The sequence below is a fragment of the Aythya marila genome, assembly GCF_965140915.1.
Source record: "Aythya marila genome assembly, chromosome: 1".
NCBI classification, from domain to species: Eukaryota; Metazoa; Chordata; class Aves; order Anseriformes; family Anatidae; genus Aythya; species Aythya marila.
In genome coordinates, this window is record NC_139042.1 from 18,509,099 (window position 1) to 18,529,283 (window position 20,185).

Genomic DNA, 20,185 nt, shown 5'->3' on the forward strand with positions numbered 1-20,185 from the left:
ACCTGGCTGTCCCCTAGGGGAGCAGCTTCCATTATCCACCCTCCGTCCCTCCTCCACTCATGGAGGTGGCCCCGGGCTCGCAGCACCACCGGGGGGCGGTATCTCCTTGGGGATGGGTTGGGGGAGGCTGGAGGCGAGCCCCGCCAGCCCCCCAAAATCCCCCCCTTTTCACGGGGGAGCTGAGCCCGTGCCCGGGGGCTGTGGAGCCCGCAGGGAGCGGGCGCAAGGCGGGGACGGGTGTGGGAAGGGGCGGCCAACTTGTGCGAGTTGCCGCTGTCAGACGGCGGCGGGGAAGGGCGATAAGGAGGGGGAAGGGGAGGCGGCTCAGCCCGGCCGGTGGGCACCGAGTCGGGCTCCTGAAGCCTGATGGAGCGGAGTGGGAAGCACTCGAGGCACGGCCAGCGGCAAAGATTGGCAGCCCGCGGGGGCAACCGGCTGCGGGCAGCCCTGACGGGCGGCCCCGCCGCCCACTCCGCTGTCCCAGCGCCAGCGCCCGCCCTCGGGGCGAGCCAATGCCGGGCTGGAAGAGGCGGGCTCGGCCTGGTTCCTCCTCCCCTCCGTTAGCAGCTGCGCTGAGCCCGGGACTGGACCGAGTTAGAGTTGAGACGCCGGAGGAGTAGCGCAGAGTGCGTGCGGGTTGAGGTGTGGGGGGGTGGCGTGGGTTTTGGGGTGCCCGCTGAGCCCCGGGGGGCTGGGTGAGGGCTGGGGGGGTGGGGGGGGCTCCGCCGCCGCCGTGCCTCGCAGCTTCCCCGGGCCAAGTGCCCCGCGGTGGCGTCGTCGGTGCCACCGCTCCCGGGGTGGTGGCGGCGGCGGTGGCGGTGGGAGGAGGGGGGGGAGCCCCGCGGGTCCAGCCCGGGGGTGGGCGGCGGGGGGAGCCCGGGGGCAGCGCTGTGGGGTCGGGGGGGGGGGGTTGGGGGTATTTGGGGGAAGGGCCGGGTCTGGGTTAGCGCCTCCTATTTTAACTCCCTCCCCCCGGTGGCCGCCGGCTGTTGTGTGCCCCGCTGCCTTGCCGTACCCCCCTCCCTCCCTCACCACCACCGTTGCAGCCCACTCCCCAAATTTCCTTCCCCCCCAGCCCCCCCGGGTGCCTCCCTCCCCCGTGCCCGGCGCGGCTCCTCCCGTATTGTTCGGCTGGGTCCCTCTAATGGCGGACAGGAGGCGGCGGTGCTGCCGGCCGACTGCAGGGGGGCAGAGCCCGCACCGGGGGCAAACCCCCGTGGGGTTGTAGGACCCCCCCCGTTCCCGGACCACCCCACACACACCTCGGGGGGCTGCTACGGGGCCGCCTCTGCCGAGTTATCGGCTCCTGGGGGCTGATTCCCCGTCCCCACGCTCGCCCCGGGGAGCCCCCGCCGCTGCTGAGCCCCGGGTGGGGCCCGGCTCTCGGGGGGGGGGGTGTAGGAAGGGTCCCCCCCCCTCCTCCTGTCCCCTCCGTGTCTCGGTGTGTTGGGTTTGGGGTCGAAAGGGATGCGGGAGATAACCTGCTGCCCTGCTCGGGCTGAGGAGACGCTGCCTGGGGGCGCTGCTCGGTGCCCCGTGTTAACCCCGTGTCTTTCCCTTAGGCTCCAGCCCGGTTTGGTGCAGCCTTGGCAAAGAGAGCGAGGAGGAGAGGGAGCTCCATTGTGAGTGCTATTTATGTATCTGTCGGCTAGACCTGCTCACCGAGGGCTTGACCCCCCCTTCCTTCCTTCCTTCCTTCCTTCCTTCCTCCTTCCTTCCTTCCTTCCTTCTCCTCCGGGGGTAAAAAGGAAGGGGCTGGGGTGGGCAAATTCCTGGGTCCAGCAGCTGCTGCCCTGGGGCGAAGCCCTGGTAATGGCTGTGAGGCGGCTCCTCCTCGGGGTGGGCGCTGCTGCTGCTGCAGACATCGCTCCTGCAATACCAACTCCGGCAAGCAGACGACGGGCTGCCGCCGCCGCTCGCCTTACCCGGCTCCGGAGGGAGGGGGAGGGCATATTTCGGGTGCCCTCTAGAGTCTCAAAGCGAGAATGGGAATCCGTAACGAGGCGCCTTTGGCCATCTTTATTTGCTTCCTCTTCCTCCAAGCCCGCGTGCTGCGCGTCTCGAAGATAAGGAGAGGTACGGGAGGTTTTGAGATAAGCCAGCAGTTTGCGGAGCGTGCGCCGGTGTCTGGTCTTTGTGCGGTCAGGTTGGGTCTTAGCGCCTCTGGATTTGCTCGGGTGATTTCGTTGGGTGCTTTTGGTGTTTTGTGTGCCTTGGCAGTGCTCCTGAACCATCTGCTTTGCTCCTTCCCCAAAAATCTAAAGGTCACTAGGGAAAAAACCCTCAGCTTCTTAATAATGACCGGTTTCGGTGCTGTATCTCTGGGATTTTCAAAGCAGACTGTGTTCTCTGCTGAGTGATAGGCCACCTAAGGGGAGGCTCGTTACCAAACCTTCTATGTAAGATCGGTGTAATTTGACTCTAGTTTATATGCTTTTAATATCATTTTTTACTCTATACTCTGGAAAACGGTGATTCTGAAATTGCAAAGTAGCACAGTGAAGGAGAAAGTAACCTGGCGTGTACGGATGCACGTTTTAGGAGCTCATGAGTTTGGATGCGACTGTTGTCTGCAGGCTCTCGCCGCTAGAGGCCACTGCAAAAAGCGTAGCCTTGCCTTGGGAGGTCTGGTTGATAACGTGCAGCACAGAGAACAAAACAAAAAGGGAGCGTGTGTCTTGTGCTCTAGGTTCCTGAGTTGGGCACAGGAGGAATTCAGGTCCTCTCCACCGCTTGTATCTTGAAGTCTTCTTGTTATTTTCCCCTTACCATTCTAGGTAGTAGATTGCCCAGATTTACATAGGTTGCCACTTTGGTACTTTTGATGGCTTACATGTAGAAGGAATACATGGTTATCTGCAGAAATGCCACTGCTAAAGAGGAAGACATGAGATCTGAATTCATTCTGAGCTTCTAAAACTAACAACTTTGTGAAAGACTCTTAGGAGTTTGTATGGTTTGTTATCATTAATAAAGTGGTCTGTTCTAAACCTTGACTTACTAATGTATAATTTTAATTGTAGCTCTTTTATTTTCACCATGCATTGGGAGGAAGGCTACCATCTAATTTTACTTCTGATCCATTATACAGTTCAGTCTAACAGCTGTTCTGCTTTTTCTGATGTTTCTTCATGTTAAAAAAGTAACTTCTAAGATTGATCCAGGCAAGTAATGCTTTGGAAGGAGGGAGACTGTTGTGTTGGAAGGGAGCGGAAAAGGTTTGTGCTGGAGCTGGTATGAAAAAAATATTGCAGCTTTGTGTGGCTGCCTATGAAAAGATGAGAACACTGCCAAGAACAGCTGTATAGCGAAGATTCAGCAAAACTCAATGAGTAGTTGCCATCTGGCTTGTGAATTACACGAACGTCTTGCACGAAAGCATCCTACTAGATGGCACATTGTTCTCCACCAACTGTGGTGGTGATGGTACAGCATTCTCTCTGTTAGGTGGCTGGAGGAAAGCAGTGTGTCCCATGGCATGGATAGGCCAGGCTGTTGTGTGATGGGAGTCTGTTCCCTGCCTGCTGCTGCATGAGCACTCCAGGCTCCTCGGCCATAATTTGTGAATTGAAGGTGATGATGACACATAGGTAGACCAAATCACTTATTTTTTGAATTTAATAAAAGACTGTCTTAATTAGAGTATCTACTAAATTTGCTGTGGATTGTTACTGACCCTCTTTGACCCTAAATATGATTCCATTCCACTCTTGCTTACTCTGAAATAATATGCTAAGAGGGATTTGCATTGGCAAGAATGTACAAATGCTAGTGAAAAAATGAAAGCAAGTGTACTGTCTTCTGTGGAGCTCGTTCAAGTATGCAGAGGGATGTGGGACCAAAACTGATACAAACTCAGAGACTTTTGCTGGCTTTCTTTGTGTTTTTGTCCAGCAGCACCATGAACAGCCCTGAACTGTTACAGGAGCTTTCATTTTGGTTTCAAGGAGTAAATAAGGTATTACTGAAGTTCTGTCTGTGTATATTGGAGTTCACAACGAATCAGTACACTCAGCAACAAAAGCAGAATGAGGAGTTCTGTGAATAATTTATATAAAGTATTATTACTGATGGAAAATCCATTGTTCATGGAGAACTGCTTTGTTACTCTAGGAGGCATGTACATCACAAATAATAATAAACTCTACCTATCTGTAGACAGAGATTGAGATTGAAAGTTTGGGAACTTGAGAAGTAAGCTATCCCTTCTGAGAAGTTGAAGATAACGAATGATTGTCTCATGAGGTTGTTAAAACCCTGTATGCAATAGGAATTTTGTTGTCTGCTGAAACTGTTGGTTTTATCTCTGCAGTTAGAAGCGCTTTTTTCAACTTCTTTGAACTTTGTTTCTATGATTTAATCTTACAGGGTGAGTGCTTCAGGAAAATAACTGGGTTTCTGAGAGGGTAGAGTTCAGAAGAAACTTTTCTTCCATACTTGCAGCTTACCCTACATGCTGCTGGAGGATATGGCTGGCAGTAGGCGTTAACTTGGTATGTGAATCACAGGATGGTTTGGGTGAGGTTTCACCCTCATAGTGAAGAATTTCTTCCTTGTGTCTAATCTAACCTGCTTTAGTTTAAAACCATTACCCTTTGTCATATTACTGCAGACCCTGGTAAAACGATCTACTCAATTTAGTTGCTAGTATTAAAGTTCTTCATTTTGGAGCAGGATTAGTGACCTTGTCAGTGTTTGGTACTTGTGAGAAAATTTTTGGATAGAAGAGAGAAGTGTGAGACTTCTGAAATGCAGTTCCCTGGCGTGTCCCCTTAAGTTAACTAAACATGTGGGCTGCTTGGCTTGAAACTCCACGTATTTGTGCTTACGTTGTTTTGGCAGTTTAAGACTTCTGTCTTTCCTAAGTTTCCAGAAATCATCAATTTTAAGACAAAAGCCATAATTGTTCTGTGTAATTCTATGCCACTGGACTCTGGTACGATTGATACGCACACAAAATAAGATTGCACATCTGTCTGGATGAGAACATCAGCAGTTGTGTAGGGGTTGGTGCCAGTCCTTTATGGATGGATTAGGTCATAACCCGTTCCTGTCCATTCAAGGAGTCTTCCCCTGAAGTATTTCATGAATCGGGCACGTCAGTGATTCAAGTTTTGTTCTGATAGCACACTAGAGTAAGAAAACAGTTGTTATTTCAGTCAGTGGTTATAATACAGACAATGAACTCAAAATGAACAGAGATTATTCAGTGTTGTGGTCAAACGGGAGCCTCTGGTGACATGGTTGCCACCAGCGTGTTTTTGCAATTACTGTCTGAAGGGCGTTAATGCTTTCTGTGTGTCTGCTAATGCATGAGCGCTCCATCTTCCTCCAAGCTTTTCGGAGCAACCTTTCACCATAACTTCATTTTCCACTGCTGCTGTTGGCCACGGGAGCATAATCTGATGGGGGTGTTGGGATCAGCCCTGGGGCAGGGGGCTCAGAGGCAAGTGCTCAACTCTTTGAATAGAGTAGATGGAGTAGAGTCTTGAAATGCACTTGGATATTACTGGTGCTCTCCGCAACCACCCTGAGCATCAGTAACACAAGAGGATCGTGGATTTTAAGCTTTTTCTGAGATGAGATTACATAAGCATGCATTGCTGTTGGGCAGAATGGATAGTTCTGGATCTCTGGAATACTTAACACATAAAATGTTAATGCTTTACCTAAAATAAATAAATGAATTAGGCAGTCTGTAGTTAACCGTGTTAAGGTTCATAAACTCTATCTTTTAACTCCTAGAAGAGTTATCAGAATTCTTTTGTTTGTGTTATTGTCGCTCCTAAAATCCATAATGCCTAAATTTGTGTACCTCATACTGTACAAAGCTATCGAAACACAGCCCTGAACTGTTAGCTTTAACGCTTACTGACAAGTGCTGAGCAGGAAGTCATCTTAATTCCACCTTTTTGGAAAAAGGTGTAAAATACTGATATTCACTTGTTTACGTGAGCTGTTAAGTAATTGGAGAACTAATTAGATATTGATGATTACTTGATGATAACTGATCAGATATTTGCACCGTAGCTCACCAATCTAACTCTTGGGGGGTGGCAATATAGTAGGTCATTGTCCTCTACTGGAGAGAGGACAGTGGCTTTATGGAAGAGCTCATTCAGCTTTCTATATAGTTTCCTTATTTCTTTTGTTGTTATAACATTGGAAGAAGAAAGTCAAATTGGGTATAACCCATAGAATAGCAATATACACAAGATTTTCTGATTTAACCCCATTGGGCCTCGGTCACTAGAAACGTGGACCTGTTTTGTTTTTGGACTCTAGACAAAAGTCCACTTGTGAAGCAAGTACGCCCACCCCCCCCAAAAAATAAAATAAAATTTAGACTCAGTGAAGATCTTTCTTCTTTCTGAGTTCCTTTTCTTTGCATCTCTGTAAGACCTCTCCGGTTCGGTGTTTGCCCCTAGTACAACACCCAATTCCTCTAAAAGTTATCTCGCTAATCTCATTCACGAAGTCAGCTGTCATCTCTCTGTGGAGGGTTTTCCAATCTCTCTCTTCCAGACTTGCTGCTTTTCCTACCCGCGGTATCGTGGTGTGTGCCGCTGACATCCCTTTGTGGATGTTTGACCTTTAGCTCGGGCTGCTATCGCAAAGGCAATCCTTCCTCCCCAGAAGGAAAGCTCTCTGGGCTGTCTGTCACTTGTGGGCTGTGTTGTCATGGGACCTCTGGTTTAAGCCCGTGATCTAGCTATTGTTTTAGACCCAGAGCACACTGTTCTTCCGACAGATAATGTGCTCTATCTTAATTGCTAATAAACACGTAAATGGTTGTTACTTATTTAGTTATGTGATCCATGGTCACATACCTCTCATACCTCGTTTTTGATCTCCTGTATCTTATAGTAAGACTTTTTCTTACAGTTTGAGTAAAAATGATCCCGATCTGGATTCAGAATCCTCAAGAGTGATTCCGTAGTCCTTGGCTTTGACTGTCGGATCTTTGCATCTTACAGTTTATGGATGTAAAAGTAACAGGTTACCAGCCTTTAATTTAAAGTTGGGGGTTAGCTGTGAAAGGTATTACCAGTATTATATGTGTATTTTTTGTTGTTAAAGAGATTTTTTTAAGGGCTTTCCAGACAGTGACACCAGGGGCAGTTGAACACCTTTGTCCATTCTCCTGTGATGCTCCTCATGCTCAGGGAGGTTCCCTGTGTGCATCATTTAAAGCAGGTGCAATCTAGTAATGCAGAGGAAGCAAACTTAAACAAACAAAGCGTACTAAAAAAAACCAAGCCAGCACCTTTCCCATTACCCTGGGACCCAAACGTTCCATCCTTGGAACAAGAGCTAATTCAAACCGTTGTTTATGGTGGTGCTCTTTCCTTGGATTCTCTTTTTTGTCTCTCTCCATCTGTTGTCCCTTATGTTTAGGTTGTTTGCTCTTTGAACAGACATTCCTATTCTGTGTTTGTACAGTGGCTGGCATAACGGGGTCTGTAACTTTGGCTCCTAGGAACCCGTGATATGAGCTGTAATATATGGGTGTGGTATCAGTGTCTTTTTTCCTTCCTTTTCTTTTGTAGCTAGGGAAGGAAGACCTAGTGTTCTGTGATACCTGAAACCACGGCACAATTTTATTTCACCAAGAATTAATGACTAGTATGTCAGCCTGTATATGTTCATGAACCGCTACTAAGCTGGAAGAATTTATCAGACATCTCCTGAATTATTAGCCGATATATCTGTGTTCACGGTGGTTAGTTCCATTTATTTATTTATTTAATACAGAAGGTAACGTTTTATTCTGGTAGATAGTTCTTCATTAAAGAAGCCAAATGTTATCTAGAAAGTCCAGGTAAGAGGTTCCCTGCAATACATACAAAAAAGGCAAAATGCTATTTGGAAATGACAGAAAATGGAGAGTACAACAAAGGTGTTTTTTGATTTTTTTTTTTTTTTTTAATTTATCACATGCAAATGTTGGATATATTTTGAAATTACTGCCATTGCCACTGTGTTTGGCTAGCACTATGTACACTTCTATCCAAAGAATTAACAAATAGAAACACTGAGATGGTCTGCCTAATATTGTGTGTAGGACCGCAACTATGATCTGAGTGAAGTCCAGCTTTTTTTAATAATTAAAAAGAAATTGAGAGGTCAGAGAAGACCTACAAGAATGACTTAGGGAGGAGTGGAAGATACGCTTTGTATTAACAGATCTTAGAAATGTAGTCTTTCTCTCAATTAGGAGAAGATAGGTTAGGGTGTGTCTTAATCCTGGTCTGAGCCAGACTCTGCACCCAAGAGCATATGAGATAATTGGGTGCTTTTCCTGCCATCTGTGTTAAAGCCCCCATTCCTGAGGGCTGGTTATTGGCTAAGCAACACAAACTCGGGGAACAGTGGGTAGGTAGCCTGTCAGCATCTAGGATAACGGAGAGTAGGAATAACTGATTGAGGCACTGCTTTAACCTGTTTAGGCAAAAGTTTAAAGAGGACTTGTAAAGCTCTCCATTAGCAAAGCTTTTTTTTTTTTTTTTTTTTATGAGTCTTTGAATATACTTTATGCAGGTCTTTATTCAAGTTACAGGTTTGGACTCAAAAGACAAAATACTGGTTTAGAACCAGTATTTTATTATTTTGAATTGGGTTCATTCAAATAAACATATATTGTTTGTTTGCATGACTGTGTGAGCCACCCAAATTTAGGGCTGTTGTCCTCTTCAGTTTTACCAACAGCGGCCTTTTCTGTCTCTTCTGGGGAATCAGTTCAGCTCCATGAATACTCACAGTGAAGTTTCTTCCTAAGGGGAGCTGTGCAGTTGTTGGGTTTTGTTCTGCTTCGAGTTTTCCAGCTTTCTATCGCTTTAGTCCCCGTGAGTGACTGACTGCTGGGACCTGTGATTACCTAGTACAAGAGCAAGAAGGGGAGAAAGTGGGAGAGAGGAGTTGGAAGCCAAGATCACGGCAGTCCTGTCCTAATCTGGATGTGTTTCTTGTCCTGTTCTGGATATGTTTCTTTGTTGTGGAACAGCAACCATGGCAAATATAGTATGCATTTTGTTGTTGTTAAAAATAAGGCTACATTCAACTTCTTAAAACCAGTTGAATTTTTGTGCCCAATATACTGGAGTCTTGACTGCATAATGTAATTTACAAGCAGTCAGGGAGTGCAGCTGTGAAAAACTTACCATGCTAGCCATGCTCACCATATCCATTCTTGCCTTGGATCCCATTTCCAATCAACCTTACCTCTGCATCAAACTTGAACTACTTTTTTCCTCATGTTTCTTTTTTAATCTTGCATAATGTTAAGATTTTCTTTCTTTTGTAACACTGGCTTAATTGGCGCTTTGTCCATAGTGGGTTTCTTTTGCTATATTTAGTGTAGCATTCATATAACCTCAATTTCAATTTTTCCTTTTTCTGAATTGCTTAGATATGTTGAATGCTAATCATTGAAGGTAATGTGTTGAAGAGGCTTGTCCATACCCAGCCAAAAAGCAGTAGGTTATTAGTTGAACTTGGGTATTTCTCAGATGAAAAAAAATCTGTTCAAGACTCCTAGTTGATCTTTTTGCTAAAGACAGGAGGAAAATAGGTTATCTGTAAACTTCTTGTTCATTTATAAGCTATATTGAATGGCACTTTTTCATCCTGAGCACATACAAAAATAAAAATGAATTTTAAAAGCTGTAGTAAAAAATGTTTGTGAGCCCAGGCTCTGAGAAACTGGGCATGCCATTAGATATGATGTTTATCAGTTATCTGTCCAGAGTTATTTGTATCATGGGCAATACATATGTAAGTGTAGATTGCATGCTAGTTTTTAAATAATTATAAAAAGGGGAAAAAAAAAAAAAAACTTAGAGGAAGCAGCTTGCAGAGAAGAAGCTGGGAGTCGTGATGGACACTAAGTTGAACACGAGTAACGTGCTCTGGCAGGGATGAACGCAAACAGCATATTGGGCTGAATGAAGCAAGGCTATAGCCAGCAGGTTGAGGATCGTGATTGTTCCACACGGTTTGATACTTGAGATGACATCTAGAGTGTTCATTCAAGTTTGGGGTTGAACATAGTATAATAAAAGGTGGTGATAGATTGGGATGAGTCCAATGGAGGGCCACCAGGATGCTTAGAGTTGGAGCACGTAACAAACGGGGGCCAAGAGGGATGGGGTGTATTGAGCCATAAGAAGAGAAGGCTAGAGGGACATGTAACTGTCTGCAGCTATTTAGTGGCAAAGTGTAAAGATGAAGCTAGATACGCGCTGGTAGGATGGCAGGTAATGGGTACAGGCTGCAACCAGAAAATTGTGAATAGCTAAGATGACAGCACTAGAAGAGGGTCTCCAAACGGCTTGAAAAATCTCTGTAGATACTCCGGACTATGTTGGATATAACCCTAAAAACCCAACTTAACTTCAGATGTGGGTCTTGTTTCTAATTTGACACCCTTCTGAGCTGGAGTGAATGTGCAAAGGTGATATCCATCATCTCCTTTTGAAATCTGCTGTTCTATAATTCTATTAAACTTGAAGCGTTTAAGCGAAGTCTGATATCATTTAGAGACAAAAAATGCTCTCAACTGATAAGCGGTGCTTTATTGTAAGTTATATTGGACATTTATTTTTTTTATAACAAAAAATGATGCTGTTAAGATAAAAATCGATAACGTAAATGTGTGAAGCATGGTTTAAAAACTTATTAAAATCATCTTAAATGTACTAAATTAAAAAAAAAAATACAGGGAAGGTTAACTTGTTATGAGAATTAACATTGCTCTATTAAATCGGTCTGTTTCTGAATGCGTAGTTCTACAGGATACAGTAATCTACTAGATCTCACCCTTCCACAGCTGAGATTTCTTTTACTGTTTCCCATCCCTTGTTGTTTTTTCAGATTTCAGTGGTTTATACATGACTGATTGTACCCCCAATTCTTTTTAATGTTACGATCTTGGCCAACTTCAATGTTTCTATAAATGACTTGGATGCGGGACTCGAGTGCATACTAAGCAAGTTTGTGGACAACACTAAACTGGGAGGAGCTGTTGATTCCCTCAAGGGTAGAGAGGCCTTGCAGAGAGATCTCGACAGATTAGAGGGCTGGGCAATCACCAACAATGTGAAGTTTAAACAGGAGCAAGAGCCAGACTCTGCACCTAGGAAGGAGCAGCCCTAGCTATATATACAGACTGGGGGATGAGAGGCTGGAGAGCAGTCTCTACTTGAGCCTCACCTCAAGTACTATGTACGGTTTTGGGCACCACACTGTAAGAAGGACCTAAAACTACTAGAGAGCGCCCAAAGGAGGGCTACAAAGATGATGAAGGGTCTGGAGGACAAGGCGTATGAGGAATGTCTGAAGTCACTTGGTTTGCTCACCCTAGAGAAGAGGAGGCTAGAGGGAGACTATACTTCGTATGAAATATATTGAAATAGATTATTACTTGGAGCCTTTTCTCATTAGTATCTGTATTACATTTAAATCTGTAGCATTTGCTGTAATGACTCTGTTACCTGAATATTACATAATGTTACCCAAGTACTTTCCACTCTGCTTCCTCAAACCTGTAATAATTAAATGGTGTGTTAAAGGGATTATACACTTTGTGTGTTACCAACTCAATTTATTTTTTTGAATGGTAGTAAAATACAGGGGCATGACAGATTTAAAATCTGCATTAATCATCTTTATTGGTACCTGTGGAGCAAGTGTGAGGCTTGGTTTTGAAATGAGTGCTGTGACCCACTGATCCTTAGTAATCAGTAGCCTATATTCCATGTCCTAGTCTAGGCATCTAAATAATTTTATTAATCTCAGGTCTGTTTCTGATCTTGAGTGTTGAGTATTGAGGCATTGAGTATGTATTTTACCCAACTAGACTATGTATACTTTTAAAATTAATTTATGTCAATTGACATGGTACACTTCTACTCTTTTGTGTGTGCGCTGTGCTTGTCCTTTTGCTATTTCCATATCTTTAGTGTTTCTCTTCTGTTACTGTAACGTTCCCTTTGATTTAGGTTATCTTTCAAGTCTGTTGCTGTGGTCTAGTGTTACTGACTTTCTTGGAAAGAGATACGTATTTGGATGTAAGTAATAGATAAGCATTTAGACATACCTCCTTTTGTGGGTCCTTGGGTTCTTTGTTTTGTTTCACCTTTCTATTCCATTTATAACAACATACATCCTCAAGTAACATGTTGCTGCTTTAGTAGAGAGAGAGAATTTGTCTGCCACATTACACATCATGGCTTTTAAGGCTAGAAGCAGTACTGGTTTCTTGCTGATCAACACCTTTTCAGGATTAAACAGGTATGAAATACATCGAGTGTGTGTGGGATACGTGTCAGTATGGCTGTCCTAAAACTTCTACACTGTCAACAGTATGATTTTGATTTGCCATGAATAGCTATGCCAAGTGCTGCTTATTCCCCTGTGAGCAATCTTGAAAATGTGAGGTGCTTGGTGTGGATACTCTTCCATTCAAGATTGATGTTGAATAGGATCAAGTTTGAGATTGATCCAGAATTTTGATGCTGTTCATCCATACGAGGGAGCAATTCTCAGCACTGGTTGATTAGTAAGACCAAGGGAAGAGGCTGTGTTAAATAAAGGTATTCAGATGTTCCTGGAAGTGTCAGATGGAAACCAGATATCAGCATTCACACTTGACGTTGATGGCTGCAGTACAGTTAAGATATTCAGAAGGTACTGAAGTTTGCATGTCCCTACCTGTCACTTCTCAGTAAGCTTTAGTTTGTGTTTAAATACTTTCCCCTCTGAAGAAAAACAACTTACTGATTCAGCTGCTTCAAAATGTTTCTTTCACTGCATAACTCTTGCCATCTTACTGTTTTTAGTTGCTGTCTCTGCTGGAATGCAGGTCTCCGCATGCATATGCTTTTCTCCTCAATTTCTTGAAACGTGTAACAAACACATTTTGGATGTTATATAATGAAGTTTCCCTCAAATTTTCAGATTTGTAAGAAAAAATGGAACTTTGGGCAGCTCTAAACCCACTGGAAAATAAATTCGTCTGAAATACCATCTTTAGGCTGAAGAAATGAGATCTTAGGCTTTTGTAATGATGATACTTGGACTGTAGGGCTTGTAAATACAATCTGTCAAAACTGAGTATCCTGTCCCTGAAAATTCTTACCTGTGGTCGAGAAACAGCAACATGAACGCATTGATGGGTTATTGTAAAATGTTGTTCGGACTCTTGGTTAATCTTTATAACCAACTTGAATAATATTTTAAGAAAGACCTTGTTTTGCTTTGGTGTTAGGTATATTTGCACTTTAGTTTAGCTCAAAGTACGCAAGTATGTTGAACTCAGTAGCCTGATTTGTGTGTGAAGCTGGTTGACTAATTAAACAGTTGTCATTGTGGCCTCGGCGTAGTATGTTAGGCTTGCTTACAAATTTCCAGTACCCTACTGATTGCTATCAGTAGATACACGTGTTTTAATTTAGTATTCACTCACTCAGTCGTCAAATAGCATGTGCATTTCGGAGCAAGCGTGTTTCACTCAGTATGGGATGTGTTTGCTGTCAGAGTCATGCAGTTGTGGCTTTCAATTTCCTCTCCCTACCCTATCCGCTGAAGTGGCCTTGACCAACCTTGTTACAGTCTGGCACAGCTGCTAGTGGTGGTGTGCAGAGAATTTGTTTTGGGGAACTGATGTGGCTGGAAAGGACTTCTGGAGGAAAGTCTTTGTTAGCCGGATCAGCTTTTGTCTTGTTATGAGTGTGGTAGCATCATGAAATGAGCCTGTGGACCTAATCACCAGGTGGACCTTCAGTAATGTTACAGTTTTTGGTAAGATCAAACATGTAAAAGTTGACAGTAACTCAGGGCCACTGTGTATGAGGCCTGTCTTTGCTTAATATGCTAGGATTGTTGGCTGGATAGCCCTCAGGAAGGATGTAAGGAGAAAACACAAAAATGCTGAATGTTTATAGTAGGGCTGTTCCAAAGAAATGATCTTATTGTGGTTGTCTGCGGTAACGGAGCCCTATATCCGATGACTCAGAAGGGCCCTTCAACCCTCCCCAACGCGGGTTTCTGCTCACATAGGTGGCTGGCTGTCCATACATACTGTATTCTATTCACTGCATAAATTGAGACTGGTCTGCAGTAGCAGCATTCAGATTTAGCCTACAGCTGGTTTAAATTGCAACCCTTTAAAGTATATTGGATTATTGCTGCTCTTCTAGTGCTTTCAGTCTTCCTGTCTGGGTATAGTTGGGCCAGACTGTCTTGGTTGCAGAGTAAAACAGCCACTTAGAAGTGATTTTTTTAATTGGGATGTTTTACTTTGTTTTGGGGTGATTGTTGGCACACACTTGGTCAGATGATGGTTCGTACTATGGGGTGTAGGTTGCACCTGTTTGTGTAGGGGATGTAGTGGTCCTGAGTTACAGCGAGAAGTTACAGCATTGTGCTAAGCCAGTGAAATAGCTTCCTCGTAGCTGTATGCAGTCAGTCCTCACAATAGGCTGAGGTTTTGATAATTAGACTTACAAAAAGTCAAGTGGTAATGAAAAATGAATTTCTGTGGTGTTGTGGTTGGAAGGAAGGGTATGAACTCCAGGAAGTAGTTGAGTTGAGGAATTCAAATGAAGTTATGGTCAAACAAGCACCAAGGTGAGGAATTAATCAGTAGAACCATACAGTGTCACAGAGCATTGAGATGTGTTCAGATTAGTCTTGTAGCTCCTTATTTTGCTTAAATATTGATTTTTTTTTTTTTTTTTTTTTAATTTTTTTCCCCTCCATTCAAGCTGAAGTCAACCTAACAGCCATAGGTCAAAATTCAGATGTGGATAAGTGGTTAAGACTTCCATGAGAGCTAGTGACATCTCCTGTACATCTAATAATGATCTAATAGTGAATTACTCCTCTACTAGGTTAAAGTAATTACTGTACTAGGGTAGTAGACAGTTTGGTAACCTGGTTACAGCAGCAATGTCTAGGGATGGAAACTTGGCAGTTACAGCACAGTTTTTCTGCAGGTGAGTTCTCCTGATTTTCAGTATCTGCCTGGCTAAGTACTTCTGTAGTTGTCTTTCAACTACTGTGTTTGATGGTCACCAGTGTATTTATTTCCAGCTTTGCCCAATCCTTATTTTAACTGGTTGCACTTCTGGCCTCCGTCATTATATGATGGCGGTTCTCACAGTTGAGGAGAAAAAAATGTTTCATGCACTATAGATTATTAAATCTACATAATTATTTCACAGGGTGTCTTTTTGTTTGTGTGTTATGAGACACTGGGTGTAGCTCTCAATCTTCTCCATGTTTTTTTTCTTTTTTTTTTTTTTCCTGAGTTATCTTCCTTTGTTTGTCTTCCAAAGAGAAAACTCTTCTTTAGTATAAACTCTTCAGCATCTCACCTGTTTTTCTATTTCTCTGAAAAGGGGTGACCTGAAAATCTCATAATTAAAAAACAATAACAACAACAACAAACAAACAAAAAACAAACAAAAACACCTCCCACCCCCAACCATAGTTCACCAGCATTTTCCTTATAGCGACAAATATCTCAATACAGATATCTGTATTGTTGATTCTTTGCTTAGAAAGTCTGAACATACTTGGTTTTTCCTCTTTGGTCATTGGTGGTTGAGTAGATTTGGTTTGAAGGAGTGGATCTTTGACTTCCAATTCAGAGGAATCACTGTGTGTGTTATTACCCTTTTCTCCCTGTTCACTGTCATATTTTTATCACAAGTGAATTTTGCCTATCGCACTGTCTGATCGTTCAGCACTGTGATATTCTTCTGCTTTCAGATCATGTGAATAATTTTGCACGATTAGGAAAACGTCCCTGTGGTAGTCTCCATCTCTTATGGTTGATTTATGAATGTTGACCTGTATTATTTTATATTGGGATCCCATTAATAACTCCTTTATTGAGATAACAGCAAGCGATACATAATACTTCTTTCTCTTCAAATAATTGCAAATCCTCGTGAGGACCCTATCTTGAATCTAATTATGGATAATTTCTACTGCAGTCTTCAGTGAGAAATGTGTTTGAATGTCTTTGGAAATCTTGAGTGCTGTATACTGGTTTAATTAGACTTGGTCAATGAGCATGTGAACCCTGCAGAAGACCTCTATAGTAGTCCTGTGAGATGTTAACTTCCTCTCGCAAAATCCCTGTTAATTCTTTCCCCCTTCATTATGTTTTTTCCTTAGTGTATTTATTCAGCCGTAGTTTCCATCAATCTGTCTAGTGATGGATATAGGATTGTAATCTGTAATTATCTGGGTAATTATCGCCTTCTGTTTAAGTAATTGCTTGCAGATACGTAAATACAAAATTGCCGACTGTCTTTGGAAGTCATAAGTGAATGTCATGCGGCCCTAGTGATTTGTTCTGAAAGTCTCTTGTGGTAGCACTTTGATAGGATGTCTTTCCTTTGACTTGACCCCTAGAAAGAGAGCTTTGATGTGGTCTTCCCTGATCTTTTCCTTCATGAACATCAGTGCTAACACCTTATTCTGTGTTTTCTGCTGTGGTTCAGGTTTCTTGGGTACTTCTGTTTTGGAAAACTGTACTGTTGTACAAGAAGAGGTGTGTTAGGCAAACCTTTGCTCTGACATAGCTCAGTGGCCTGTCTTAAGCCATGCCTAGCACAAGGTAACGAATTGGACAATTGTGTGAGACTTCCCCCTAGTACAATTACAGCATCTTCTTATCTCAGAGACTTTTTGATAGTAGTCTTTATGGTTTTGGGGGTCGTTTTAGATTGGTTGTATGCTTAATATGGTGAGTTCTTAAATAGCCTTCATGCTGTCAAAAAGCTTTTTGTTCTTCTAGCTGCTCCATTTCATTTCCTTCTACTGGGTTCCTCATACTCTAGGTTGTTCTTCCTTTTGAAGACAAGCAATGAAGTAACATTATTTTTTCATTCCCTTGGGAGTTTAAATGTGCTGTTCAGATAATTGCATCTTGACCATGTTGCATGGCTCAGAATTACCACGTGTTGTTTTTCCTTTTGTTGGTCTCCTAGCTGGTTGCAGTTGGCAGCATTGCATCTCCATTTCTGGTTTTTGTCTGCCCTTTTCCCATAGTCTACACAACAGTGCTTGAATTCTTCCATTCACTTCATGTCTGGCTGTTGCAGTCTTTCTTGTGCCTCTTATCTCACACGTGCCGTCAAGTGGAAGTGATTGATATTATGGCATTAATACGCTGTTTCTTCTATTTTGGGTGTAGAATGTAAGTGTTAGCACAGCACCTGTTGAGGTAAATAATTTAGTTAAGATCCTGTGGTTTTCCTAACAGAAAGTAGTATTCCTTCATGGGGGCAAATGAGTCATTCTGTTGTTCCTGTGGTGTTTGTACCCAGGTAGAGCGCTACCCCTAGGATTTTATCCATCCATTCAGCGTTGAAGATCTCTTAGTTATGTGCTCTCTTTTCCTTTACAAAGTTTAGAAGCCTAGAAAGGAAAAACTTTCTTTTTTACCTTTCTAGGCTTCTAGCCTTCTCTCTTTTACCTTTCTAGGCTTCTAGCCTTCTATATGGAAGCACTTGCACATGCTGGTCTTGGTTTGGGTGTCTGTTTCAAGTGTTTTGATGTTGGTTTGGTGGGGTTTCAGTGATCACTTTTGATTGCTCTGACTTTGATCCAGGGCTGCATAACCATGGCTGTGTTCTTCCATACCTGTCACCTGCATCCCAACTGTTATCAAAGCCACCCAGTAAAGGCTTTTAAACTCCAGATTTTGGTTAGTTAATCACTTCTAGGTATACCCTCCTCCCATTCCAAAATTTCTTCAATTTCTAATAAATTTAAAACTATTTAATTATTCAACTGTGGAATTAAGACTTGGCTTATGAAGCATTGCCTGGCTGGCTGTCTTAAAAGCTGTCATATCTGTCACTTCTTTCTGGAGAAATGCCCAAATTTTGCCTTTTATTTCTTCAGCAATTAAGTCTTGAATGTAGCCACGGGATTGTAATTTATTTCAGCACGAACACTTCTATATGTGAGTGATGTAACCTAATTTAAAAGGAGAACATGCAAAGCTTGGCTCAGGAAGGGCTGGTGTGTGTTGGTAGTGCCCGTGTTCCCATCCAGCTATAGTCGTGGTGCCCGTGCACTGCCGCAAAGCCTTGAGCTCATGGCACAGCAGAATTGACTGCACACTGTCTGCAGACTAGGCCTCACCAGGCTCTCTGTTACTTTTTTTTTTGTTTTTATTTTTTATCCTTCTCTATAGAGTCTTAACAGTTCATGCAGTCATCACTCTAATGAATCTTAGAGGCTTTTAGCAGTCATGCTTCTATGGTAGCAGTGGGAGATGCTTAACAAGTTACGGAGTGTGGAGTTTTTCCTATTTTCCCATTCTAAGCCTATACTTTTCACCTGGTAGATTATTACTTTTTTGGTATTTTTCATTTAGAAATAATTGACCACAACATTGCCTGTGTAGTCTCTGAGTTTCTCCTCAGTATTGGCATTTTTAGAGCACTAGCTATCTCACTTTCCAAGTTTTTTAAAACTTTTTTTTGATTTTTTTTCTGAGTCTTGCAGAGTTAAAAGATGATATTTGTGAGGAAATACCTGCAGGTATTACTGTCCACAAACGATTAAGCTCATAAGTTTTTCTTTCTTTTATGTCATACCAAATAGTACAGGTCACAAAACCCTTTAAAGAGCCTGTGTGGAAAAAACAAGTATGTTTAGGCAAAAAGATATCTTTCAGGCTGTGTTATAATACATGGGCTTACCTTTGCAGTATATTATGTGCAAATCTATCTTTTTACTGAGCATCTTCACTTTGCTATTTACTGGAATAGCAAAGGTTTGAGTCAGACCTGAGGTGTAGTCTTGGCATATTCTCATTTCCTCTTCGCTCCCATCTGTTCAGGTATATGTAAAACTTTATTGAAAGCTTTTATATGCTTGATAGGCTTTTCTCCTTGTTGAGAAAGAAAATATATGAAATAAAACTAGGAAACTTAAAGAGTCAATGAACTGAATACATGCTTTTCAGCAAAAGCTTAGATGCAGGGAAATCTAACTTTTGAATTATTCAGCCCTAGAGGGAAAAAATGATAGGTAAAAGAGAATATTGGATTAAATTAATCTTCAGTGTAACTGACGGATTTCCAGGGAGGTACAAGCCAACTGCATTGATAATTTTTTTTTGTAAGAAAACTCTTCATTGCAATTGAATGTTACCTTTATTACAGTTCAAATGCTCTTACATAATGGCATTTGGCTGTAAGGCTAACATATGAAGGAATTAAAAGGTGGTTGCCACTCTTCTAGGATTAATCTGGTTCACAGCTTTGCTGTTTGGATTCTGCTTTGCCAGCTTCAGCTAATGGACACGAGGGCTTGAATAACGCTGTACATGCTTAGAAGAATTTTTGTGCTTTGTTCCCTCAGGCCTCTTTGCTTTCTGGGGATTTTAAGGGCTGTCCTCAAACAGTATACAAGTTGATACTGCATTGTAAAAATGCTGCCAAGCTTGGTAAACCTAATGACTGTTGCAAAACTTGAGGAATAAATTCAGACTTGAGCTATGAACATTTTCAGTCCCTTGTAAATGGGCATATGTGTTAATATAAGCTATGGATGCCTGAACTTGTGCTCAGTACTACTGCAGTGCGTATATACAATTTGAAAATGATTAGCAATGTAGGGTTTGTATTGCACTGTAAGATTGATTTGCAGTATGCATTCTGTAATTTTCCTTTTGCCATGTCTGAATTTTAATGTTGTATATTCTGCTACAGGCATTGGGAAAGTTGACACCATAAAAAGCAAAGAAACTTATCAGTTATTTTGTCAATAGCTTGGTTTACTTGAACCATTTATTTCTTTTTATGTTCCTTTACAGATAGACTTCTTAATTCCAGTGTTTGATTATGTAATTGGAGCTATGTCTGTCTGTTTCTTAAGAGACATACTTTTTTCATGTACCTATAAAACATCGAACAAAAGATTCTGGAAATGTAGCACCATAGATTAGAAAATGTAGAATAAACAGTCCTGTTGCTGCTTTGCTCATGGCAATATTTGTCTAGACTAACATTCTCTGTTGGCATGGAACAACAGAGCTAAAAGTCAGTTTTGAACTTAAACTGCAAATTCAGCTTAATGAACAGAGTTCATCAATGAATCAGAGCTCAGTACAAGAGGTCTGAGATGCAGAAACTGTTTGAGGTATCTAATATTT

General features: G+C 42.5%; 1 protein-coding gene across 8 annotated transcripts in view; it reads left to right on the plus strand.

Moving 5' to 3' along the window:
• The first annotated feature begins 534 nt into the window (after window positions 1-534).
• Window positions 535-20,185, plus strand: part of ZMYM2 (zinc finger MYM-type containing 2) — a 90,665-nt gene continuing 71,014 nt past the window's right edge. For all 8 annotated transcript variants that reach the window (XR_014318910.1, XR_014318911.1, XM_082777012.1 and 5 more), the window contains exons 1-2: window positions 535-626; window positions 1,563-1,622. The gene's annotated coding sequence lies outside the window, so the exon portion shown is untranslated. The remainder of the gene's footprint in view (window positions 627-1,562; window positions 1,623-20,185) is intronic.